The sequence below is a fragment of the Pseudorca crassidens genome, chromosome 1 (genome assembly GCF_039906515.1).
Source record: "Pseudorca crassidens isolate mPseCra1 chromosome 1, mPseCra1.hap1, whole genome shotgun sequence".
NCBI lineage: Eukaryota > Metazoa > Chordata > Mammalia > Artiodactyla > Delphinidae > Pseudorca > Pseudorca crassidens.
In genome coordinates this window covers 88,505,538-88,532,577 of record NC_090296.1, presented here as the reverse complement: position 1 = coordinate 88,532,577, position 27,040 = coordinate 88,505,538, and the positions used below count along the sequence as shown (strand labels likewise).

At 39.6% G+C, this 27,040-nt stretch overlaps 1 long non-coding RNA gene across 1 annotated transcript in view; it reads right to left on the bottom strand.

Moving 5' to 3' along the window:
• LOC137228817 (uncharacterized) overlaps window positions 1-24,927 on the bottom strand; it is a 45,313-nt gene extending 20,386 nt beyond the window's left edge. Inside the window, exons 1-2 of the long non-coding RNA XR_010945369.1 lie at window positions 24,829-24,927; window positions 14,318-14,402 (exon numbers count right to left, since the gene is read on the bottom strand). This is a non-coding gene — a long non-coding RNA (uncharacterized lncRNA). The remainder of the gene's footprint in view (window positions 1-14,317; window positions 14,403-24,828) is intronic.
• Between the last annotated feature and the right edge of the window lie 2,113 nt (window positions 24,928-27,040).

Genomic DNA, 27,040 nt, shown 5'->3' with positions numbered 1-27,040 from the left:
TGAAGCTGTCACTCAATACTGCGCGGGAAGTTGGGCTGTAGGTTGTCCAGCAAGCACTGTCCAGCTCTAGGAGCACGCAAGCCATGTCAGCTTGGGTGGCCCTGGACTACACAAATATTTGAGATAGTCTCATCTTTGTCAGGAGACTAAATGCAATGCAAATAAGACAAAAATTTTGCTTAGAAATGTCTTAGAGAATAAAGGGAAAATTTTTAAAATGTTTGAATGCTTTTTGCTTTTTTAATATCCTAAAATTTCCATTTCATTTCATTTAAAAGCCTTGTCCAGAGACAGGAGATCATCCTGATTTTTGGCAAGGTTCTAAATGGCTAGGCAACTATCCTAACATAATTTATTTACTAATTAATCTTTTCCACATTGATTTGAAATAATGCCTGTATCATTTACAAAATTCCCATATACACATTCTATTTTTAGACTCCCAATACTATTCCACTGAAGTGTAGATTTCTTGGCATAACATACCAAATTGTTTCAAGCATTATAGCTTCATGATTAAATATCCAATTGGGTCAGTGTATTAGTTATCTATTGTTGCATAACAAGTAACCCCTGAAATTCAGCATCATAAAACAACATTACCTCACACAATTGTAAGGAATCTGGGGGCAGCTTAGATGGGTGGTTCTGCCTCAGTCTCACAAGGTGGCTATCCAGGTGTAGGATGGGGCTGAAGTCATCTCAAGGCTTGACTGGGCTGAAGGAGCCACTTCTAAGGTCACCCACATTGTTGTTGTGGACAGGGATTGGTTCCTCACTTGATGCTGGCCAGAGGTTTTAGTTCCTTGCCACATAGGTCTTTCCACAGGGCTGCTCACAATATGGCAGCTTGTATCCTCCAGGGTGAGAGACCAGGGGATGGGGGGATGTCCAAGGCAGAAGCCTGTCTTTTATAACCTAATCTTGAAGCTGACATATCCTTACCTCTGTCATATGTTACGGGTCACACAGACCAATTAATCTGTAAATTAATAGTGTTCCAGATTTTAAAAAGTATAGCATTCTCAGTTAAATATAATTTTCAGATAAACATCAAAATTTAGTATATCACAATAAAGTGAGTCACATGAATTTTTCGGTTTCCTAGTGCACGTATAAGTTATGTTTACACTATAATGTAGTCTAGTAAGTGAGCAATAGCATTATGTCTGAAAAAACAATGCACATACCTTAATTTAAAAATACGGTTGGATAGCATTTTACCCATAGAACTTCTTTCAAAATTAGAGTCAATCCTCTTAAACCCTGGCACTGCTTTATCAACTAACTTTATGTAATACAGTAAGTCCCCTACATACGAATGAGTTCTGTTCCGAGAGTGCGTTCGTAAGTCCAATTTGTTCGTTAAGTCCAACAAAGTTAGCCTAGATACCCAACTAACACAATTGGCTACACAGTACTGGACTGTAATAGGTTTATAATACTTTTCACACAAATAATACATAAAAAAAAAACACGAAAAATAAAGAAGACATTTTTAATCTTACAGTACAGTACCTTGAAAAGTACAGTAGTATAGTACAACAGCTGGCATACAGGGGCTGGCATGGAGTGAACAGGCGAGAAGAGTTACTGACTGGAGGAGGGAGAGGTGGTGGGATCACCAGCAATAGGAGACGGAGGGCAAGATGCAATTTCACTCACGCCCGACACTGTCAGCACAGGTTCTGGTTGCTCGCTGGATTCAATTCTATCTATCCTCTTGAAAGAACGATCCAGTGACGTCTGAGTAGTAGCTTTTTTTTCTTGTCAGAAATGACACGGTAGCACTGGATTGCATTCTGAACGGCCGCTGCAACCTTCATGTACCATTCTATGTTCGGGTCCTGTGCCTCAAAAACTAACAGTGCCTCCTCAAATAAAGAAAATCCCCTTGATATTTCCTGCGTCATGAATCTCTTCGGTTCTTCAGTTACTTCTTCTTCCTGTTGTCTCTCTTCGTCCTTTCTCTGGGCCTCCAATTCCATCAGATCTTCACTAGTATGCTCTTCGTGTTGCACAGCCAGGAGTTCAATGAAGTCGTCCTCTTGCAGATCTAGCTCCACCTTCTCTCTGAGGGTCACTAAGTTGCTGAAGAGCTCTTTGGACTCCTCATCCACCTTCTCAAATACACGAAAATCATGAACAAAGGTTCTTCCAAACCCCATTCACGGTGACGGCCATAACCTCACACCAAGCAAAATCAATGGTTTTTATGGCCTTGTAGATGTTATAGTCCTTCCAAAATTGTCACAAGGTTGTTTCTGATTCGTCACTTGCCGTTACCGCCTGACGAAAAGTATTATGTAAATAATATTTCCTGAAAGTCACTGTAACTCCCTGGTCCATAGGTTGGATGAATGACACAGTATTCGATGGCAGATGCACTACTTTGACGTTGGGATGAAAGTCATCCATGAATGGGGGTAGCCCAGAGCACTGTTGAGCAGCAAAAGAATGTTGAATGGGACATCATTCTCCAAGCAATATTCCTCTACCTCTGGGATAAAGTGGTGGAAAAACCAGTGCTGGAAAATGGCCTGTGTAACCCAGGCTTTGGGGTTACTCTTCCACACAACAGGAAGAGAGCCCTTGGCTATGTTTTTAAGGGCTCTTGGGTTCTCTGAATGATAAACTAAGAGAGGTTTCAGCTTCATATCACCAGAAGCATTGCCACCAAACAACAGAGTTAGCCTATCCTTTGCTGTTTTATAGCCTGGCAACCACTTTTCCTCCTTACTGATATAACTTTGGTCTGGCATCCTCTTCCAGTACAATCCTGACTCATCCACAATGAAAACCTGTGCCTTCATCAATAATTTCGCAAAGTGTTTCAGGAAATTCCTGGGCAGCTACCATACCTGCATTCGCTACTTCACCACATACTTTTTTTTTTTTTTTTTGGAGTAAGATTGCTTTACAATGTTGTGTTAGTTTCTTCTGTATAACGAAGTGAATCAGCTATATGTATACATATATCCCCTCCCTCTTGGACCTCCCTCCAATCCCCACCCCCATCCCACCCAGCTAGGTCATCACAGAGCACCAAACTGAGCTCCCTGTGCTTTATACCAGGTTCCCACTAGCTATCTATTTTACACACAGTAGTGTATTTATGTCAAACCTAATCTCCCAATTCATCTCACCCTCTCCTTCCCGCCCTGTGTCCACACGTCCTTTCTCTACATCTGCATCTCTATTCCTGCCCTGGAAATAGGTTCATCTGTACTATTTTTCTAGATCCCACGTATACGCAGTAACATACGATATTTGTTTTTCTCCTTCTGACTTACTTCACTCTGTATGACAGATTCTAGGTCCATCCACATCTCTACAAATGACCCAATTTCATTCCTTTTTATGGCTGAGTAATATTCCATTGTATATACGTGCCACACCTTCTCTATCCATTCATCTGTCAATGGGCATTTAGGTTGCTTCCATGAGCTGGCTATTGTAAATAGTGCTGCGATGAACACTGGGGTGCATGTGTCTTTTTGAATTATGGTGTTCTCTGGGTATATGCCCAGTAGTGGGATTGCTGGGTCATATGGTAATTCTATTTTTAGTTTTTCAAGGAACCTCCATACTGTTCTCCCTAGGGGCTGTATCAATTTACATTCCCACAAACAGTGCAAGAGGGCTCCCTTTTCTCCACACCCTCTCCAGCATTTACTGTTGGTAGATTTTTGATGATGGCCATTCTGACCAGTGTGAGGTGATGCCTCATTGTAGTTTTGATTTGCATTTCTCTAATAATTAGTGATGCTGAGCAGTTTTTCATGTGCTTCCTGGCCATCTGTATGTCTTCTTTGGAGAAATGTCTATTTAGTTCTTCTGCCCATTTTTGGATTGGGTTGTTTGTTTTTTTGATATTGAACTGCATGAGCTGATAATATATTTTGGAGATTAATCCTTTGTCCATTGATTTGTTTGCAAATATTTTCTCCCATTCTGAGGGTTGTCTTTTCATCTTGTTTCTAGTTTCCTTTGCTGTGCAAAACGTTTTAAGTTTCATTAGGTCCCATTTGTTTAGTTTTGTTTTTATTTCCATTACTCTAGGAGGTGGGTCAAAAAAGATCTTGCTGTGATTTATGTCAAAGAGTGTTCTTCCTATGTTTTCCTCTAAGAGTTTTAGAGTGTCTGGTCTTACATTTACGTCTTTAACGCATTTTGAGTTTATTTTTGTGTATGGTGTTAGGGAGTGTTCTAATTTCATTCTTTTACATGTAGCTGTCCAGTTTTCCCAGCACCACTTATTGAAGAGACTGTCTTTTCTCCATTGTATATCCTTGCCTCCTTTGTCATAGATTAGGTGACCATAGATGCATGGGTTTATCTCTGGGCTTTCTATCCTGTTCCATTGATCTATATTTCTGTTTTTGTGCCAGTACCATGTTGTCTTGATTACTGTAGCTTTGTAGTATAGTCTGAAGTCCAGGAGCCTGACTCCTCCAGCTCCGTTTTTTTCCCCTCAAGACTGCTTTGGCTCTTCAGGGTCTTTTGTGTCCCCATACAAATTTTCAGATTTTTTGTTCTAGTTCTGTAAAAAACGCCATTGGCAATTTGATAGGGATGGCATTGAATCTGTAGATTGCTTTGGGTAGTATAGTCATTTTCACAATATTGACTCTTCCAATCCGAGAACATGGTATATCTCTCCATCTGTTGGTATCATCTTTAATTTCTTTCATCAATGTCTTATAGTTTTCTGCATACAGGTCTTTTGTCTCCCTAGGTAGGTTTATTCCTAGGTGTTTTATTCTTTTTGTTGCAATGGTAAATGAGAGTGCTTCCTTAATTTCTCTTTCAGATTTTTCATCATTAGTGTATAGGAATGCAAGAGATTTCTGTGCATTAATTTTGTACCCTGCAACTTTACCAAATTCATTGATTAGTGCTAGTAGTTTTCTGGTGGCATCCTTAGGATTCTCTATGTATAGTATCATGTCATCTGCAAACAGTGACACTTTTACTTCTTCTTTTCAGATTTGTATTCCTTTTATTTCTTTTTCTTCTCTGATTGCCATGGCTAGGACTTCCAAAACTATGTTGAATAATGGTGGTGAGAGTGGACATCCTTGTCTTGTTCCTGATCTTAGAGGAAATGCTTTCAGTTTTTCACCATTGAGAATGATGTTTGCTGTGTGTTTGTCGTATATGGCCTTTATTATGTTGAGGTAGGTTCCCTCTATCCCACTTTCTGGAGAGTTTTTATCATAAATGGGTGTTGAATTTTGTCAGAAGCTTTTTCTGCATCTATCAAGATGATCATATGGTTTTTATTCTTCAATTTGTTAATATGGTGTATCACATTGATTGATTTGCATATATTGAAGAATCCTTACATCGCTGGGATAAATCCCACTTGATCATGGTGTATGATCCTTTTAATATGTTGTTGGATTCTGTGTGCTAGTATTTTGTTGAGGATTTTTGCGTCTATATTCATCAGTGATATTGGTCTGTAATTCTCTTTTTATGTAGTATCTTTGGTTTTGGTGTCAGGGTGACGGTGGCCTCATAGAATAAGTTTGGGAGTGTTCCTTCCTCTGCAATTTTTTTGGAAGAGTTTGAGAAGGATGGGTGTTAGCTCTTCTCTAAATGTTTGATAGAATTTACCTGTGAAGCCATCTGGTCCTGGACTTTTGTTTGTTGGAAGATTTTTAATTATAGTGTCAGTTTCATTACTTGTGATTGGTCTGTTCATATTTTCTATTCCTTCCTGGTTCAGTCTTGGAAGGTTATACCTTTCTAAGAATTTGTCCATTTCTTCCAGGTTGTCCATTTTATTGGCATAGATTTGCTTCTAGTAGTCTCTTAGGATGCCTTGTATTTCTGCAGTGTCTTTGTAACTTCTCCTTTTCCATTTCTAACTTTATTGATTTGAGTCCTCTCCATTTTTTTCTTGATGAGTCTGGCTAATGGTTTATCAATTTTGTTTATCTTCTCAAAGAACCAGCTTTCAGTTTTATTGATCTTTGCTATTGTTTTCTTTGTTTCTATTTCATTTATTTCTGCTCTGATCTTTATGATTTCTTTCCTTCTGCTAAATTTGGGTTTTGTTTGTTCTTCTTTCTCTAGTTCCTTTAGGTGTAAGGTTAGATTGTTTATTTGAGATTTTTCTTGTTTCTTGAGGTGAGATTGAATTGCTATAAACTTCCCTCTTAGAACTACTTTTACTGCACCCCATAGATTTTGGGTCATCGAGTTTTCATTTTCATGTGTGTTTCTATGCACTTTTCTTTATTTCCTCTTTGATTTCTTCAGTGATCTCTTGGTTATTTAGCAGCGCACTGTTTATACTCCATGTATTTGTGTTTTTTACAGGGTTTTTTCCCCCTGTAATTGATTTCTAATCTCATAGCACTGTGGTCAGAAAAGATGCTTGATACAATTTCAGTTTTCTTAAATTTTCCAAGGCTTGATTTGTGACCCAAGATGTGATCTATCCTGGAGAATGCTCTGTGAGCACTTTAGAAGAAACTGTATTCTGCTGCTTTTGGGTGGAATGTCCTGTAAATATCAGTTAAATCTATCTGGTCTATTGTGTCATTTAAAGTTTGTGTTTCCTTATTTATTTTCTGTCTGGATGATCTGTCCATTGGTGTAAGTGGGGTGTTAAAGTTCCCCACTATTATTGTGTTACTGTCAATTTCCCCTTTTATGGCTGTTAGCATTTGCCTTATGTATTGAAGTGCTCCTATGTTGAGTGCATAAATATTTATAATTGTTATATCTTTTTCTTGGGTTGATCCCTTGATTAACCCAAGATCATTATGTGGTGTCCTTCCTTATCTCTTGTAACAGTCTTTATTTTAAAGTCTATTTTATCTGATATGAGTATTGCTACTCCAGCTTTCTTTTGATTTCCATTTGCATGGAATATCTTTTTCCTTCCCCTCACTTTCAGTCTGTATGTGCCCCTAGGTCTGAAGTGGGTCTCTTGTAGACAGTATATATATGGGTCTTGTTTTTGTATCCATTCAGCCAGTCTGTGTCTTTTGGTGGGAGCATTCAATCCATTTACATTCAAGGTAATTATTGATATGTATGTTCCTATTACCACTTTCTTGTTTTGAGTTTGTTTTTGTGGGTCTTTTTTTAATATTATCTATCTCTATATATATTTATTTATTTATTTTATTTATCTGGCTGCATTGGGTCTTCAGTTGCGGCACGTAGGCTCTTCATTGCAGTGTGCAGGCTTCTCTCTAGTTGTGGTGAGCAGGCTCCAAAGTATGCTGGCTTAGTTGCTCTGCAGCATGTGGGATCTTAGTTCCCCAACCAGGGCCCAAACCTGCATCCCCTGCATTGGAAGGCGGTTTCTTAATAACTGGACCACCAGGGAAGTCCCTGCCTTTTTCTTCTCTTGTGTTTCCTGCTTAGAGAAGTTCCTTTAGCATTTGCTACAAAGCTGGTTTGGTGGTGCTGAATTCTCTTAGCTTTTGCTTGTCTGTAAAGCTTTGATTTCTCCATCGAATCTGAATGAGATCCTTGCTGGGTAGAGTAACCTTGGTTGTAGGTTTTTCCCTTTCATCACTTTAAATATATCCTGCCACTCCCTTCTAGCCTGCAGAGTTTCTGTTGAAAAATCAGCAATAACCTATGGGGATTCCCTTGTATGTTATTTGTTGCTTTTCCCTTGCTGCTTTTAATTTTTTTCTTTGAATTTAATTTTTGTTAGTTTGATTAATATGTGTGTCTTGGTGTGTTTCTCCTAGGGTTTATCCTGTATGGGACTCTCTGTGATTCCTGGACTTGGGTGGCTATTTCCTTTCCCATGTTAGGGAAGTTTTCGACTATAATCTCTTCAAATATTTTTTCAGACCGTTTCTCTTTCTCTTCTTCTTCTGGGACCCCTATAATTCGAGTGTTGGTGCATTTAATGTTGTCCCAGAGGTGTCTGAGACTGTCCTCAATTCTTTCCATTCTTTTTTCTTCATTCTGCTCCTCAGCAGTTATTTCCACCATTCTATCTTCCAGCTCACTTATTCGTTGTTCTGTCTCAGTTATTCTGTTATTGATTCCTTCTAGAGTATTTTTCATTTCCGTTATTGCATTGTTCATCACTATTTGTTCTTTAGTTCTTCTAGGCCCTTGTTAAACATTTCTTGTATTTTCTCGATCCATGCCTCCATTCTATTTCTGAGATTTTGGATCACATTTACTATCATTACTCTGAATTCTTTTTCAGGTAGGTTGCCTATTTCCTCTTCATTTATTTGGTCTTCTAGGTTTTTACCTTGCTCCTTCATCTGTAACATACATTTTTGTCACTTCATTTTTTTTTTTGATGGGTGGGGCTGTGTTCCTGTCTTAGCAACTGTTTGGCCTCAGGTGTCCAGCATTGGGGTTTGCAGGCAGTTGGGTAGAGCCAGGTCTTGGTTCCAAGATAAGGACCTCCAGGAGACCTCACCCTGATTAATATTCCCTGGGGTTTGAAGTTCTCTGTTAGTCCAGTGGTTTGGACTCCCACCACAGGAGCTCAGGCCCAACCCCCAGTCTGGGAGCCTGCAAGCTGCTTGGTTTGACCAAAACAAAAGGTGGGGGGGCAGAACAATAACAAAGAATTAAAAATAAAATAAAATAAGAAAAATAAAAAAATTTATTAGAAAAAATAAAAATATAAGTGAAACAACAGCAAGGTAAAACAGAACCACAACAGCAAAAAAAAAAAAAAAAAAAAAGCCAGAAAATGCCTTGGCCATGTGGGGCAGGGCTTTGGTGGAAGCAGGGCTTTGGCATGGGGTGCGGCCAGAGGGGGCTTCAGAGCGCAGATCAGGACCTCAGCAGGCTCCCTGGGGCCCAAATGGGTGGGGGAAATGCTGGCCCATTCCCTCCTATCCCTCAGGGGTCTCTTTCCATTTCCACTGATCTCACTGTGGGTGGGCCCCTCCCAAGCGTGGGAACCCTTCCCCTCCCACAGCCGCCCTTCAGGGGCACAGGTCCTGTCCCGCCTCCACTTCTCCTCCCCACTTCTCCCCTCCCACATCCTACCCAGTCGCTCGGGGGTTCCTCCCGTCCCCTTAGGTGTCCAAGGTCCCCCACCAGCACCTGGTAGGTGCCCTAGTTGTGAGGAGATGCAAACTCCACGTCCTCCTACTCCTCCATCTTGACCTCCCCAGTTTCTCGCCATTTACCTTTACATTGTGAAGGCTGGCTCTAGCCTTGAACCAATGAAACCTGCCACGGCTGGCATGAAAAGATGCGCTCTCTGATTATTTGCTGTGCTTCTTCTTCAAGTCTTCATAAAGGCTTTTAGCTTTCTCTTGAATCAGCATTAAGCTGAGCAGGACTCAATGCTGATGCTGATCCTGCATCCACACACTGAGAAGCTTCTCCATCTCCTCCGTCACTTGTCCACACTTCTTCAGTATTATTGTCAACATCATCGGCACAGCAGACTTCACATGTTTCCATGATCTTGTCCTTCTTCTTTAGAACTGTGCCAATGGTGGAACGATTCATGTTATAGTAATGAGTGGCAGCTACCATCTTTTTGCCTCTCTCCACTCTCTCAATTATTTTCAGTTTGTTTACATCGTTATCGCTTGATGTTTCTTAGCAGTACCAGCTACATCACCACTGCTTTTACGCTTGTTTCCGGACAACCTGGGCTTGAAATAAAGATATTGTACTACTGTACTCTATACAGTACTGTAAAGTACACAAAAGCACAACCACTTGTAGAGGATGCATGCACATGACAATGTACGCCAGACACGTGAACTTACTTACATGATTGGACATGCAAATTCACGTTCGCATCTTTGAAAGTTCACAACTTGAAGGTTCGTACTTAGGGGACTTACTGCATTCTAAATCCTCTGTGGTCATTTCAACAATCTTCACAGCATCTTTACCAGGAGTAGATTTCATCTCAAGAAATCACTTTCTTTGTTCATCCATAAGAAACAACTCTTCATCCTCTCAAGTTTTATCATGAGATGGCAGCAATTCAGTCACATCTTCAGGCTCCACTTCTAATTCTAGTTCTCTTGCTATTTCTTGCTACCACATCTGCTGAAGCCTTAAACTCCTCAAAGTCATCCATGAGGGTTGGAATCAACTTCTTCCAAACTCCTATGGATACTGATATATTGACCTCTTCCCATGAATCATGAAAGTTCTTTTTTTTTTTTTTTCCTTTCGGGAGAAGGAAAGATTGATTTATTACTTGCAGCTAGTAAGGAGAACACCTGGTGATCTTTCCCAAAACAGTGTCTCCACAAATGTTCTTAATGGCATCCAGAATGGTGAATCCTTTCCAGAAAGCTTTCTATTTAGTTTACCCAGATCCATCAGAGGAATCACTATCTATGGCAGCTACAACCTTACAAAATGTGTTTCTTAAATAATAAGATTTGAAACTGTTAATTACTCCTTGATCCACGGGCAGCAGAATGGATGTTATGCTAGCAGGCATGAAAACAACATGAGGGACTTCCCTCGTGGTCCAGTGGTTAAGACTCAGAGCTCCCAATACAGTGGGCACGGGTTTGATCCCTGGTCAGGGAACTAAGATCCCACATGCCACTCAGCGCAGCCAAAACAAAAAACAAAAAAAAACACATGAATCTCATTGTACATCTCCATCAGAGCTCTTGGGTGACTGGGTCCATTGTCAATAAGAGTAATATTTTGAAATGAATCTTTTTTTCTGAGCAGTAGGTCTCAACAGTGGGCTCAAAATATTCAGTAAACCATGTGGTCAACTGATGTGATGTCATCCAGGCTTTGTTGTTCCATTTACACAGCACAGGCAGAGTAGATTTAGCATAATTCTTAAGGGCCCTGGGATTTTCAGAATGGTAAATGAGTATTGGCTTTAACTTAAAGTCACCAGCTGCATTAGCCCCTAACAAGAGAATCAGCTTGTCCTTTGAATCTTTGAAGCCAGATATTGATTTCTCCTCTCTAGCTATGAAAGTCATAGAGGGCATCTTCTTCCAATATAAAGCTGTTTCATCTACACTGAACTCTGTTGCTTAGTGTAGCCACCTTCATTAATTATCTTAGCTAGGTCTTCTGGATAACTTGCTGCAGCTTCCACATCAGCCCTTGCTGCTTCACCTTGCACTTTTATGTTATGGAGACAGCTTTCCTTAAACCTCATGAACCAACCTTGACTGGCTTCAAACTTTTCTTCTGTAGCTTCCTCTCTTAGCCTTCACAGAATTGAACAGCATTAGGACCTTGCTCTGGATTAGGCTTTGGCTGAAGGGAATGTTGTGGCTGGTTTGATCTTCTATCTGGACCAATAAAACTTTCTCCCTATCATCAGTTAGGCTGTTTTGCTTTCTTATCATTTGTGTATTCACTACAGTAACACTTTTAATTTCCTTCAAGAACTTTTCCTTTGCATTCATAACTTAGCTCACTGTTTGGTGCAAGAGGCCTAGCTTTCAAGTCTATCTGGGCTTTTGACTGCCTTCCTCACTAAGCTCAATCATTTCCAGCCTATGATTTAAAGTGAGAGATGTGCAACTCTTCCTTTCACTTGAACACTCAGAGGCCATTGTAGGGTTATCGATTGGCCTAATTTCAATATTGTTGTGTCTCAGGGAATGGGAGGCCCAAGGAGACAGAGAGAGAGATGGGGTAGAGCAGTCAGAACACACACATTTATCAACTAAGTTTGTCATCTTATATAAGTGCAGCTTGTGGTGCCCCAAAACAATTATAATAGTAACATCAAAGATCACTGATCACAGATCACCATAACAGGTATAATAAAAATGGAAAAGTTTGAAATACTGTGAGAATTACCAAAATGTGACACAGAGACACAATATGAGCAAATGCTCTTGGAAAACTGGCACCAACAGGACTGCTCAACACAGTGTTATCACAAACCTTTAATTTGTAAAAAACACAGTATCTGTGAAGTACAATAAGGCAAAGCACAATAAAATAAGGTATGCCAATGTACGTATGCCCTGTGCAACATTTAAAAATTATGCATTGTTTGTCTGAAGTTCAAATTTAACTGAGAATTCTATATTTTATCTGGCAGCCCTACCCTGGTACAATATAGGAGGGGACTACACAAGGGTGTGAAAGCCAAGAGGCAGACAGTGATCACTGGGGTCTCTGTCTTATAGGTTGGCTACCAGAGCTAAGTCTTCCCATACAACACTTTTTTTTTTTTTGGCTGATCAATTTCACAGTCACTCTTTCAGTGAAACTGAAAATCAAGTCACAGTCCAAAAAAAGAAATCAGTTATAGTTTTTGTTGAGATTTCATTAAATCTACAGATTAATGCAAGGGAAATGGATATATTTATAGTATGGAGTTTTCTCACCAAGCCTTTTTATATCCTCTATTAAGTTTTATATTTTTCTTCATCTAGGTCATGCATACTTCCTGTTAGGAGTTTGCTGTTATTATAGTTTTGGTTTGTGATTATAATTTTACCTATGATAGTTTTGAGATGGTTTTGGTTGGAATATAAGTTATAATTTTACCTATGATAGTTTTGAGATGGTTTTGGTTGGAATATAAGACTATTATTGATTTTTGTACATTTATTTTGTTATGGCTACCTTATTGGATGTTCCTATTATTTCTAGTAACTTTTAAGTTGATTCCCTTAGGTTTTCCAGGTACGTTATAATGTCATCTGCAACTAATGATAATTTTGCCACCTCCTTTTCAATATTTAAACCTCTCATTTTGTTTTTTTGACTGATTATACTGTCTATGGAGCAGTTATCATTTTTATGAGAAAAACTTGAGCCTTGGAATAGTCTTCTGAATTGGGAGAAAATAATATATAGGAAAACTACTTTACACATTTTATTATTTAGGTTGAGGTGTAACTGTAAGTATGATGTTTCCAGACTACCCTCCCCAAATCTGCTACACAAAAAGCTTCCCAGAATTTCACTTTGTTTAAATATCCCACATCTGCATTGCTTTCAATGAACTTATAACAAAGTCTGCCTTCCAGAAACAGTGGAACTTTTTCCTTACCATTTCAGGCAGACATTCAAGGGGAGTTTTCACAGGACTTTAGACATGTCACTTCCCCCAAAAGTGTATTACATAAAAAGCTTTGGATCAGGAAAACAAGAATCACACATATACAGATAAATAAGGACTCCTGAAAATCCAGAATACAGTCCACAGCACAAAAACAACATAACCTAATGGGAGAGGGAGAAGAAAAGCCCAGAGAGAGAGACAGCTCACAGGGGAATGTTCTGCCAGGCATTGGCTCCCTCTCTTAAACAACAGCTGTTAATAAATCTCTTGAGCAGTGGGAGTGTCAGATTTTTTAGCTGGGAAACAGGGGTAGCTATCTGGCTGGAAGGGAAGACTGGAGGACTTGTATTAACTGAGGGCTGCTTCTGGGTAGTTAGCACACCGTTTTTACTTCGAATGCATATTACACAACAATAAAAATAACGTGTTTTCTAAAGATGCTCTTATTTATAATTTACAAACTTTTTTCTTCTTACATATGAATTCTGATTCTGGAGGGCAGCTATGGGTTTTATGCAAATTGGTGGGGGGAAGCTAAAGCTCTCCTAAGCCACTCCTTCACACCCACAGGTCTACAAAGCACTGTTCTAAATTGTATGAAAGCATAAAGTTTAAAAAGATACGATTCTACCCATATGGGAATAGAATATAGAAAAGAGTGGATAGATGTATAACTGATTCACTTCGCCATACAGCAGAAAATAACACAACATTGTAAATCAACTACACTCCAAAAAAATTAATTAAAAATAAAAATATAAAAATAAAATATACAATTCTTACCCTCAGAAAAGCACAATCCAAAGGTGTAAAGAGAATGCAAGGAGGGAATCAAAGAAGGTGACTGAGGTAACTAACTGTTGACTATGGGCACAGTACAGAACTACTCAACCTCCAGGTCACAAATGATGACACAGATGTTCAGGGCTAAGTTGATTTTAAAATTCTGTCTTAACACTGTGTTGATGATGGCAAAATATTCCCATGGAGGGGGGTTATAGGAACAAGGAAGGAGGTGTGTCTTTTCCTAACACACCCGGTGATGTGGTCCTAAGCCATGATGAGTCTGGAGAGGCACCTCCTCCCATGTAACAGCTTTTTGGGAAACAGGTAATATGAGCTACTTCAAGTTCTATGGAGACTTTAACTTGGGTCTGGAGGCTTGGAAAAAATCCAGATGGAGTGGCTTCAATTCAATACATATTTACTGAGTACATTTGTATCAGGTACTACATTGGGGACAAAATAAGGCAAAGGTCTCTATCCTCAGAGTCAACAGAAGACGTTTTCATCTCTGACATCTCAGAATCACACTCAGGATCTTACCTGTAAATACTAACGCAAGGATCCACCAACACAACTGGTCTTGCATTTTCTAGAAGTTTCTTGCCTTTGAGATTGTGTGCCATTCCTGAACAGAGTACAAAAAAACAAAATGTGAAAGGTGCTCTGGCATGCCCTTTAACTCTCAAATGCAGACCTCAGGAAAAAAACACTGCAAATTTCAGCTGATTTTGCTCTTGCTCCGTGGGAGGCTGAGTTAAAGCAATTTTTAACTTAATGAACGCTAACTGTGAGCCAATTTAAAACAAATATGCCAGACCAAGCCATCCTGTTTGGGCAGTAATCAAAGCAAACCTCATCTTAGCCTGGATCAGTGATCTACCAGAACCTCATGCCTGGGGAGAAAGACTAACTTAATTAATATTCCTCACTGAATTCTTGATTCTAACCACCATCCCCTCCTCCAAAACCTCTTTCTCTCCATGCTTTCTGCACCTGAGAAAATGGCAACCCACCCACCCAGCCACTTGCTCTATCTGGACACGTTAACGCATCTGCTCTAGACAATGAGTCCAGACCATGACCAAGTCCTGTCAACTCTACCCTCCAATACATCTTGAATTTGCTTACTTCTCTCTCCCCTACCAGTACTGTAACCCAAGTCATGCATATCTCCCACCCGGACAACTGCATTAGCTTCCAAGCTGGTGTGCTTGCTTCTACCCTGTCCTCTATCAAATTCCTCAGATACATATGTGATTTAACTTGTGTATTGGATATTTCTCCTCTCAGAAAGTAAGCTCCGTGAAGACAAAGACTCCTTCTGATTTTTTTTTACTGGGGTATTCCTGGTGCCTAGCACAGTACCTGGCACACAGTAGGCATCAATAAGACTTGAGAGAATAAATGAATGATAGAAGTCCTCCTGTCCACACAGACAAGTAAGGTTCAGAGTACATTCTCTTAAGTCTTTTTTCCCTCAGAGCCACATGAGCCATTCCTCAAAGAGAAATGTCTTTTTACTTCCTTCCTTCATTGTATGGTGACCTTTTAGCAAGTCTTTTAGGAAAAAAATCAGAGTGAGCTCTGAAAGAATCCAGACAGAGCCTGCCTCTTTCTAATGCTTTGGAAAGAGATGACATTTTATGAAGAAAACAAAACAAAACAAAACAATCTTAGACCTTTTGAGGCATTACTGCCATCTGGGGGCAATAATGTTAATCTACAGGCAACCAAGAACTTTTCCCTCTGCCTACTAATTGTCTCAAATTTTCTGAAATTTAACAATGATTTTAACCTTGGTATGAGTCTCCTTTTATCCATCATGGCTTCTATACTGGAAACATATGTCCTTCAGTTCTAGGGCATTTTCTTGAATTATTTCATTGATATTTTTCTCCCCATTTTCTCTTTTGGGAATTCTTATAATTTGGATGTTAGGTCTCCTGAATTGGCTTTTAACTTTCTTATCCTTTTTCTCCCATGTTCCTCCTCTCTTTTTTTGTACTACTTTTTTAGAGACGATATTTCTGGCTCCACCAAAGTATCTCCAAAACCACCTTTGGCAAAACAAAGCTGAGGGACTTCCCTGGTGGCGCAGTGCTTAAGAATCCGCCTGCCAATGCAGGAGACACAGGTTTGAGCCCTGGTCCGGGAAGATCCCACATGTCATGGAGCAACTAAGCCCGTGCGCCACAACTACTGAGCCTGAGCTCTAGAGCCCGCGAGCCACAACTACTGAGTCCACGTGCCACACCTACTGAAGCCTGTGTGACTAGAGCCTGTGCTCCGCAACGAGAAGCCACCGCAATGAGAAGCCTGCGCACCGCAACGAAGAGTAGCCCCCACTTGATGCAACTAGAGAAAGCCTGCGCACAGCAACGAAGACCCAACGCAGCCAAAAATTTAAAAAATAAAATAAAAAATTAAAAAAATAAAGCTGAGTTTATTCTTACTGAAAGAAGGGACAGCACTAACTTGACAGAGACTTAGCCTCTTGGAGGGGGGAGGGCAAAGCTTAGTTACTTCTGAGGTTTTGCAACCTGGTTTAGGGCAGGTCTTTCAATGCTAGGGCTTATTAGGATTGGACAAGAATAACAGTTTAGTGTTGGTGGTCCCGGCAAGGAAGGATTTTGAGACGCAGATTCAAAGAGCCTAGGGGAGTCAACTGTTCCTTGATGCTATCTATTGGTAAGCTCAGCATTTAAATGGGTTTGGGGGAAGGACAGTCCCAGAATAAACAAAATTATTTACATCTGTCATTGCCTTGTGAAACAGTTCCCTGTAATAATAAAGTTACACTTGAGATGAGTGGAATAGTAAGTCTTGTAAATGCAAACAATAAGCTGTGTGGGTACAGATGGTTTCAGTTCTCAGGGGTCTCCTCACCTGATTTTCCTTCATTTCTGTTGAATTTTTCACTTCTACTATAGTATCTTCAATTTATGAGTCTTTTTTCTTCTGAAAGCTCCTTTTTAAAGCCTTCTTTCTTTGGGGGGACAAGGATATCAACAAGGACAGAAAATAGAATTTTTTAAAACAAGTTTCCCTGCCAGCTTCATTGCTTCAATGTCCTCTGAGTTCCTTTTGGTGTCTGTCTTTCATGCTGGGCCTTTCTTGGATTGTCTGAGGGTGAGCCTTGGCTGTCCATGAAGAGCAATGAGACCAACAGCAGGGGTGAGGCAGGGTAGGAGGCCGGGCTGGTCAGTGCAGGATGATCGTATTAGGACTGCAGGGTTTTCCCCTCTTGGGGTGGAAAGTTTTCCCACTGAGGAATTATCCAATTGCCTGTGGGGTCAAGGAGGGCATGGAGCAAGCCTGGTTGCCAGCGTTCTCAGAGCTGAGTTACAGAAGGGGGCTGAGATGTCACCATCCAATACTGAGGTTCCCTTAATTCTAATTTTCATTACAGTATCTCTGTCCTCAGCTATGCCTCTTATTTTTTTGTCTCACTCACACTCCCCCTTTCAGAGACACCTAGTACCTCCACCACCTAATCTTTCCTGGGGGTTCTAAAAATTGGCTTGTTATGGCTTCGCCACTAACAGCTTAGTGAACTACTACTCTGCTAAGTCAGTTTCCATTCTTCCAAAATGTGGTTGCTGTCATCTGCTCACCCAGGTTCTTTGTCTCGTGGGTTTATGCATTTTGAACTTACTCCTTTTAGAAGACTTTGGATAGGCAGCAGAGATAAATGAATGTGTTCATTCAACCACATTTAACTAGGAGTCTGCATTACATTCCTAAAGTTCCCTCCAACACTAAATACTGTGATTTTAAGTGCATTTTTGTTAAAGCAAGAGTGAACATAGTTGGGAATGATACTGGAGCAAGTACAGCTTAGGAATCTCATGTCCAAATGCATTAGGAGAAGAGAGGTAATTAGCTTTTTCCCCACCCCCAATAATCAGTCTGGGAAGGCTTTATGGAAAAAGCAAAATTTGAGGAACTATTTATATGATAAGAAATACTCATTTTGACACAGAGTAGATGAAAAAATATTTTAATAACTAAACCTGAGGACTTATTTATACATTTTAAAAAGCAGCAGGAGTGGAATAAAAGAGAAGTTGAGGGAGCCTACAGCAAACTTATTCTTGATCCAGAATGCAACAGGGACCTACCATCAGGCTTTAGGTAGTGAAATGGTATCAGAAAGGCGTGAAAAGAAAGATAACGTAGGAAACTTTGGTATCAATTATAAGGATAAATTGAGGGAGGAAGAGACAATACTAAAAAAAAAAGAAGTTTTTTAAAGAAATGGAAAAGCCAATCTTCTAAAATTCATAGCGAAACGCAAAGGACCTTGATCAGCCAAAACAATACTGAGAAAGAAGAACAAAGTTGGAGGACTCCCTCTCCAATTTCCAGACTTACTATACGGCTACGGCAACCTAGAACAGTGTGTACTGGCATAAGGATAGACATATAGACCAATGGAATATAACTGAGAGTCCAGAAATAAACCCATACATCTATGGCCAACTGATTTTCAACAAGCATGCCAAGACTATTCGACAAGGAAAGAATAGTCTCTTCCATAAATGGTGCTGGGACAACTGGATACCCACACTCCTACTTCACATGATACATCAAAATTAACTCAAAATGTATCAACAGCCTAAATATAAGAGCTAAAACTATAAAACTCTTACAAGGATACATATGGGTAAATCTTCAGGACCTTGGATTCAGAATGGATTCTTAGATATGACACAAAAAGCACAAGCAACAAAAGAAAAATGGATAAATTAGACTTTATCAAGATTGAAAACTTTTGTTCATCAAAGGACATTATCAGGAAAATGAGAAAGACAACCCACAGAATAAAAGAAAATATGTGCAAATCACATGACTAATATAGAGTCTTGGGACTTCCCTGGTGGCACAGTGGTTAAGACTCCACACTCCCAACACAGGGGGCCTGGGTTCGATCCCTGGTCAGGGAACTAGATCCCACATGCATGCCACAAATAAGAGTTCTCATGCCACAACTAAGAAGCCCACATGCTGCAACTAAGGAGCCCCTGAGCCTCGACTAAGGAGCCCACCTGCTGCAACTAAGACCCGGCACAACCAAATAAATATTTTAAAAAAAAGAGTCTAGTATTCAGAATGTATAAAGAACTCTTACAGCTCAACAACAAAAAGATAAACAACCCGAAGTAAAAATGGGCAAATAACTTGAATAGACATGTCTTCAAACAAATTATACTGGGACTTCCCTGGTGACGCAGTGGTTAAGAATCCGCCTGCTAATGCAGGGGACACAGGTTCGAGCCCTGGTCCGGGAAGCTCCCACATGCTGCGGAGCAACTAAGCCCGTGTGCCACAACTATTGAGCCTGCGCTCTAGAGTCTGCGAGCCACAACTACCGAGTCCGCGTGCCACAGCTACTGAAGCCCGCACGCCTAGAGCCCATGCTCCTCAACGAAGACAAGCCACCCCAATGAGAAGCCCACACACCGCAACGAAGAGTAGCCCCTACTGGCCGCAACTAGAGAAAGCCCGCACGCAGCAATGAAGATCCAACGCAGCCCAAAATAAATTAATAAATTAATTAAAAAAATTAACCAATGGCCAACAGGCACATGAAAAGGTGCTCAGTATCATTAATCGTTAAGGAAATGCAAATCAAAACCACGAGATAACACTTTAAGTCCATTAGGATGACTATTTTTGAAAAGTGGAAAATAAGTGTTGGAAAGGATTGGAGAAATTGGAACCCTTATGCGTTGCTGATGGAAATGTAAAATGGTGCACCTGCCGCAAAAAACAATTTGGTGGTTCCTCAAAAAGTTAAACATAGGATTACCATACGACCCAGCTATTCTACCCCTAAGTATACCGTATACAGAAGAATTGAAAACAGGGACTCAAGCAAGTACACGTACATGAATGTTCACAGCAGTATTATTCACAAAGCTGAACGGTGGAAACAGTCCAAATGTCCGTCAACAGATGAATGGATAAACAAGTTATGGTACACACATATGCACAATGGAATTTTACTCAGCCATAAAGAGAAATGAAGCACTGATACATGATAAAACGTGGAGGAACCTCGAAAACACTATGCTTAGTTTAAGCCAGACAAAAAAGATCACATGATTTTACTTCCGTGAAATACCCAGAATAAGTAAATCCATAGAGATAGAAAACAGTCTGGAGCTGTCAGGAACTTGGAGGAAGAAAGAGTGAAGAATGCTTAACGCGTATGGGGTTATCTTTTTGGGGTGGTTAATGAAAATGTTTTGGAACTTGATAGAAGTGGTGACTGAATGATATTGTGAATATTCTAAATGTCACTGATCTGTATACTTTAAACTGGTTAATTTTATTATGTGAATTTCACCTCAATAAAAAAAAGGGGGAGATGCTGAAAGACCCACCAAAAAGGCCTTAGGAGTAAGACAGAAAAAAGCATAGTGACACAAATACAAAGAAAATCAAAATAAGGAATTATAAAACTGAGAATTTCACCCTGGAAACAATGATGGATATGAACATACTTAGCTCAAAAAAAGGGGAGCAGAGTGTACATAATCACCAAAAAAGCAAATGCAAGGATTTTCTCATCGGGAGAGCTCTGGGAATGCTGGTGGAATAGGTGAGACGAGTGATTATCATAAGACTCAGTAAGATACTGAAGGGCAAGAAACCTAGAGGGAATAGAGAGAGAGAAGAACCCTGCATTTCTGAGAACAAGGGAGTTTGACAGAGATATCTCAGAATGGTTTAAAAGTGGATACAGGGAAGACTAGAAAAGAAAAACTATTACCCTGAGGATCAGGACCTACAGTCAGGATATCGTAATAAAAGATAGGAAGACACTGAATACCTAACAGAGACTATCCAAGCTTTAAAACCTACATCCATCTAAGTAATTTGTGAGGAAACCTTGATTATATTACAACTACACATTGTGTATATACTGTACAGTAATATACACATACTACAGTACATGTGCATTGGAGCTCTATGAGTTGAACTACAGTGGACAAACTGGAAGATGTGAGGATTCACAAAGCAGTAATGTAACATTTTAATTCTCAGAAAATAGTGTTGAAAGGCTAACCTAATGAGTGTATAAAGGTATGCATACAAAGGTTTATTGCAGCACTGATTCTTTAGCAAAAGAAAAAAATTGAATCAAAGTGACTATCTACCAGAATGGAAAAGGATAATTTATGGTACCTCCATACAATGAGATATTATGAAGACATTTAAAAGGGTGAGGTAGATTTTTATATACTGGCTTAGAAAGAGGTCCAAAACATAACAAAGTGGGAAAAAAGCATAATGTAGAACAAAATATGCACACGAGTTTCCACTTTTTGTAAAACCAAAGCAAACGAAAAGTCCCAAGGAACAAGTTCTATAAATGCATATGTTTGTGTTAGCCTCGAATAAAGTCTAGAAGACCACACACACAACTGTCAACAGCGGTTACCTCAGGTGGTAATGATTGACAGACTGTGCTTAAGTTAATAGGCCCGCAGAATAGTGCCTGACACATAGTTAATGCTCATTACACGTTAACCACTATCATTTTCACTTTATATACTCTGACACTGAATTATTATAAAAGTTACTTCTGTAATTTAAAAAAACAATGCTTGCAGAATGAGAAAAACATATGAAAAGATGCTTAATCTCATTAAGAATCAAGAAAATACAAATTAAAACAACATCATTTCTACCCATTAGATTGGCAAAAAATAAAACATTTATGATATCCATTTTGTTAAAAGTTTGACTGAAGCAGCAATATCATGCACAACTGGTGAAAAATCAATTTGTATTATATTTATAAAGGTTTAAACATGTATATCCTTTGATCTAGCAATTCCACTTCTAGAAATTAATCCTAAAGATATAGTTGCCATATACACAAAGTGATGTGTATAAGAATGCTCACCCAGCAGTGAAAAACTGAAAATAACCCAAATATCTATCAAGGAATGAAATTAAGACACATGGAACATTATGTAATCATTAAAAAGAATAAGATAGAGCTGTATATATCAAATGAGAATTCTCTAAGATGTTAAGTGAAAAACAGTAAGTTGTGAATCTGTGCCAGGTAGTTTATTGCTCCTTAGCTCCAAATCTACCTTCTGCCTGTTTTGTGATCCTGGACGTTGTAAGCATTTTTCCTTTGCCCTCTGATATGATTTTAAACTCTACCAGTAGAGGGCGCCGGAGGAACTCTGATGAGGGTAGGCTTCTCCGTGCCTGGTGCTTGCCTACCATCAAGTTTCAACAGCACCCCTGTGGGTGTCTTCCCATTGAGTTCCCTCAGCATCCCTGTGAGCAGCTTCCCAGAATCGTAGTGGTTTCCTGGCGAGTTTCATCAGCCCTCCAACTCGGCATTCCAGCACATCCAGTTTCCTGCGTGCCAGCCCTTCAGTGGGCAGCAACTCAGCAAACTTTGTCATCCAGTGACATAAACCATCACATACTCTCCCATATAGTCCAATTATCAGTCTTGGAGGGAAAGAGGGCCTCTTCCAAATTCTTTCCTTCCTTGAATGCTTTGCCTCAACCCTGGAGGTAGTGGCTGCTCCCTATATCGGCTATTGAATTCTTTTAGAGTTCTCTTCACCCCTTAGTAGTTAATTCCCTATTACTAGTTAATAATTCTCTATGTCAAACTTACTCTATTTGATGTGTGGTTTCTGTCTCCTGACTGAGACCCTAGATGGATACAGTGTCTCATTTATGTTTTTAAAAACCTGTGTGTATGTATGTGTATGCACATACCCACCCCCCTACAGCTATGTAAATGTACAGACGATATGGAATACACCAAATTATTAACAGTGATTATTTCAGGAAAATAAGTGGGATACAAGGATAGGGTAAAAAAAAAGGATTTTCTCATTTACTCTATATATATCTCTCGTTTTAATTTTTTACAATAAACATTAATTCAGGTATTATATAATTGAAACACATCTATAATATTTAAATATATAATATTAATATATTTTAATATATAATATTAATATATTTTAAAATATGGTATATATGGTAATTATGTATAAAATGCCAATTTCTGGGACTTAAATTATATAATTTAAAACAAATATATATTTTTAATATATAGAGAGAAGGTATATATTTTTTATCTATATGGCATATATATGGACATATATATATATATATATATATATATATATATATCTCATGCTAATTTCTGGGAATTAAAATGGTAGATGGCTGTTTCATGACTGATGTTTGCTCCTGAAAAAATAAGCTATCTAATTATAAATAGAAAAAAGAATAAACTATAAAAAGGCAATGAATAGTATGAAAAGGACAAATTCTAGGTGATGAGGATTTGAGATTATTGCATGATATCAAGAGATGCCAGAAATCATGGCACTGCTCATCATGTCAAGAGTTGCACATGCAGGAAAAATGGTAACAGGAAGATGGACAACTCCAGCTTCATGATATTCAATTTAAATAGAAGTTAGTAGCTACAGTATAAGAGGACACTTATACATTTAAAGCCTGCCTAAGCCACTCCTAAAACCTGGGGGCCTTGAGTAGAAGGGAACCTAATAGATTAAACCCTTAAGTGCCAGCAATTGTCATTCCAATAATTTCCATCTTTATTTCTCAACTTTCACCCTTGCCTAATTGCCTATTTCACAGTAGCCATAGCAAAATCTACTGCTACAGTCAGAACTGTAAAGTCAGCATTCCCTAGCTCCTAATTTAGCAAGGAAGCCTAAGATATAAAATTTTCTTGAAACTAAAGTGTTTTGTGACCAAATGGAGGAACTGAACTTGCGGTAGCGAAGTAGATACATGTGCCATTTATATACAGTATGGATAACTGAACTTGTGATAAGTATAAAGAGCCTTAGACTTAAGACATGGAAACTTTGGTGTGGTTAAAAAAAAAAAATCATGGCCCTGCCACTATCTAGTAATTCTTTTTTTTGTACTTAATCAGTTAGGCAGGCAGGTTTCAGAGTCAGATCTCTTGGGATCAAATCCCAGCTATACCACATATTAGAAAGTTAATTGCTCAGCCTGTTTCCTTATTTGTAAAAAGGGAACAATAGTACCTACAGCCCAGGTTTTTGACGAATACATATAAGACATGCACAGCACCTGGTGCTTACTAAGGTCGCAATACATGTCACGTTCACCTTTCTGAGTCTCTGTTATTTTTGTTTTTTTGGGTTTTTGTTTTTGTTTCGTTTGTTTCGTTTTTACCTAAAAAATGAGAGGTCCCCACTAGATTATCTCAAAAGTCCCAAACCTGCCTTACCAGTCTGTAAGTCTACACGATCAGGATGGGTTTCTTAGGCGGTGGCGGGCTGGGAGGATGTAGAGAAAATAGTCTAACATAAAAGTCAACGAATGAAAAGTTTTCAGAAAGGTGGCAGATAAATCAGTAGAAACTGTCTTAGGGGAGTATACTTTAGAGAATGTGTCGGAGGAGTCACAGTGTCAGGTATCCTGTAAAGGAAAAGGTAAGAAAAGATGCTCCTTTCTCAAAACTAGAGGATGTGAAGGGTAATCCTGCAGTGACTTAGAGGTCGAATCTGTTTATCTGTTAGTCCAATGCTTGGAGTAGAAAGGCCGTCCCAGTTAAAGGAGCCTAGGAAAAGTCCCATTACCAGCCTCGTCTTAAAGGGCCAGGCAGCACTTCTGCACTCACCGGGTAATTTGCATGCCGAGTGAGGCAGAAAGTGTGGCTAGGTTGGTGATCATATGACAGCTCTCTTCCAGGCTTTGCTTTACTGCCTCACTCGGAATGAACTCCTAGGGCATCCTGTAAGGTGGGTTATCCTACTCTTCCCATTCCCCTTTCAACGCCCCGTCTGCACTCTCCCTTCCCCGTCCAGTTGGTCTCACCTCGCCGCCCGGTCCCCATCCCTCCCTCACTCCCTCCCTCTCCCCATTTATCCGGACCCTCGCAAACTCCCACCCTCTCTTTCTTTCCCATCGTTTCCTATTTCCCATTTTCTACGGTTGTAGCCCCCCCTCTTTCCTTTACCATCCCGTACACGCTGCTTTCCCGCGCTCACCTTGCTCCAGGCGACCGCGACTCGCCGACCCACGCAGGAAAGCAGAATTGCGAGCGCCCCAGAGGCCCCGCCCAACGCGCGTGGACGACCCGATTCTCCCGCCCCCTGAAGGCGCAGCCCGAGAGCGATTGGTCCCCAGGGTGCGCCTCCCAGGACTGGCAGCTCTTTCCACCCAACCGACGTGTCCAGCCTGCCAAGGTCCGGACAAGCCTCGTTCCTCTTCCAACCTTTCAGTCTGTTCTGCGGGCGACGGTTTTAGTACGGTCTTGCTTCCTTGCGAGGAGAGCTGCACCCAGATTTCCTTTACATAGGAGACGAATCAGAATTAGAAAGCCTGCCCTTTCTCTCCAAACTGTCTCCATGTTCATGTGTGTTGGCCCAACTTTTAAAGAAGTCCAGCAAACTGATTCATAGCCATGGACTGAGCTCCATGATGATAATAGTAGCTAACACTCCAAACTTACTGTGCCACAGACACTATTATAGACGCTTTATAAGAATTAGCTAATTTCTCTGTAAGGTAGATGCATATTATCTCCATTTTACAAATGAGGAAACTAAGTTACAGGGAGGTTAAGTATCTTGCCCATGATCAGCTTAATAAGTGAACTAAAACTAAAACACAGGTGGTCGGATTTCCGGCTTTATTTCTCAACTTTCACCCTTGCCTATTCCACAGTAGCCATAGCAAAATCTACTGCTACAGTCAGAACTGTAAAGTCAGTATTCCCTAACTCCTAGTTTAGGAGGGAAGCCTAAAATATAAAATTTTCTTGAAACTAAAGTGTTTTGTGACCGAATGGAGGAACTGAACTTGCGGTAGCGAAGTAGATACATGTGCCATTTATATACAGTATAGATAACTGAACTTGTGATAAGTATAAAGAGCCTTAGACTTAAGACATGGAAACTTTGGTGTGGTTAAAAAAAAAAAATCATGGCCCTGCCACTATCTAGTAATTCTTTTTTTTGTACTTAATCAGTTAGGCAGGCAGGTTTTAGAGTCAGATCTCTTGGGATCAAATCCCAGCTATACCACATATTAGAAAGTTAATCGCTCAGCCTGTTTCCTTATTTGTAAAAAGGGAACAATAGTACCTACAGCCCAGGTTTATGAAGAATACATGTAAGACATGCACAGCACCTGGTGCTTACTAAGGTCGCAATACATGTCACATTCACCATGATTCCATTACTCATCATAACACATGTATACCACATTACATCATATAATTTATAGACTGACTACCAGGAACAAAAATGTTAAGAATTTATTTGATTGAATGTATTACCATATTATGGTAATATTTATTATTTCAAATCTAAGTTCAGGTAAGGTCCATGGTCAATTTCTAATACTGTTCAGTAAGTTTTCACTTTTAGGATACAGTGAACAGACTAAATTTAAGATTTTCTATTAAAGATCTTGGTAAGCTGATTGTAGAGCAGGAGCTCAACTAACTTTGCCAACAAAAAGGTAATTTGAATAAGGAATAGTAAAGAAATGAACCAGTCTCACAGTGGCCTATTTAAACCCTAAACTCTTTTTCACTTAGGGACTGGAAAGTGATGGTCCCTTCAGGGAAGTGGTGACATGAAAAGGCAAAGGAATACATAGTGGTTCAGATTAATACAGAGCAACGAGACTGTATCAGTATGTTATGCTAAGTAGCTGGAGGTGAGGACTTCAGCAGTGAATAAAAAATGTATTTTCTCTTTCATACTTCAAATTATACCAGTAAGGAACTCTATAGGATGTGTTAGGAGAACTAGTTCCTTCCTTTCTTCTCCCAGGCTTCATACTTAACTCTGCCCCTGTTGGGAAACTCACTTCCCAAACTTTGCTGCAACTTAGTTCATGCTTTACCAAGTAATTTCTTTGGTGGGCCTCCATCCTAAAAGTTGAGTTAGGTATCCTCAGGGCTCTTTACCTCTGAGGCAGAGAGGATAGAAATTCAGGCTTAATGTCTAGTATAATTGATTGGGTAAAAATTGTCCTTCCTTCAGATTCTGGATGCTAATGGCCTTCGTTATGGAGCTTTAGCAAACAGTCAATTCTGGCTCTGAAAGAAGAGAGTAAGAAACACTCTTGTATTTTTTTCATTTTGGCATAATATGTATGAGTGATGTGACTATGACTCGTGAACAAAAGTTGGTTATTTTTATACTATTCTTTACTACATTTGGCCTTAATGATGACACAGAGCCACAA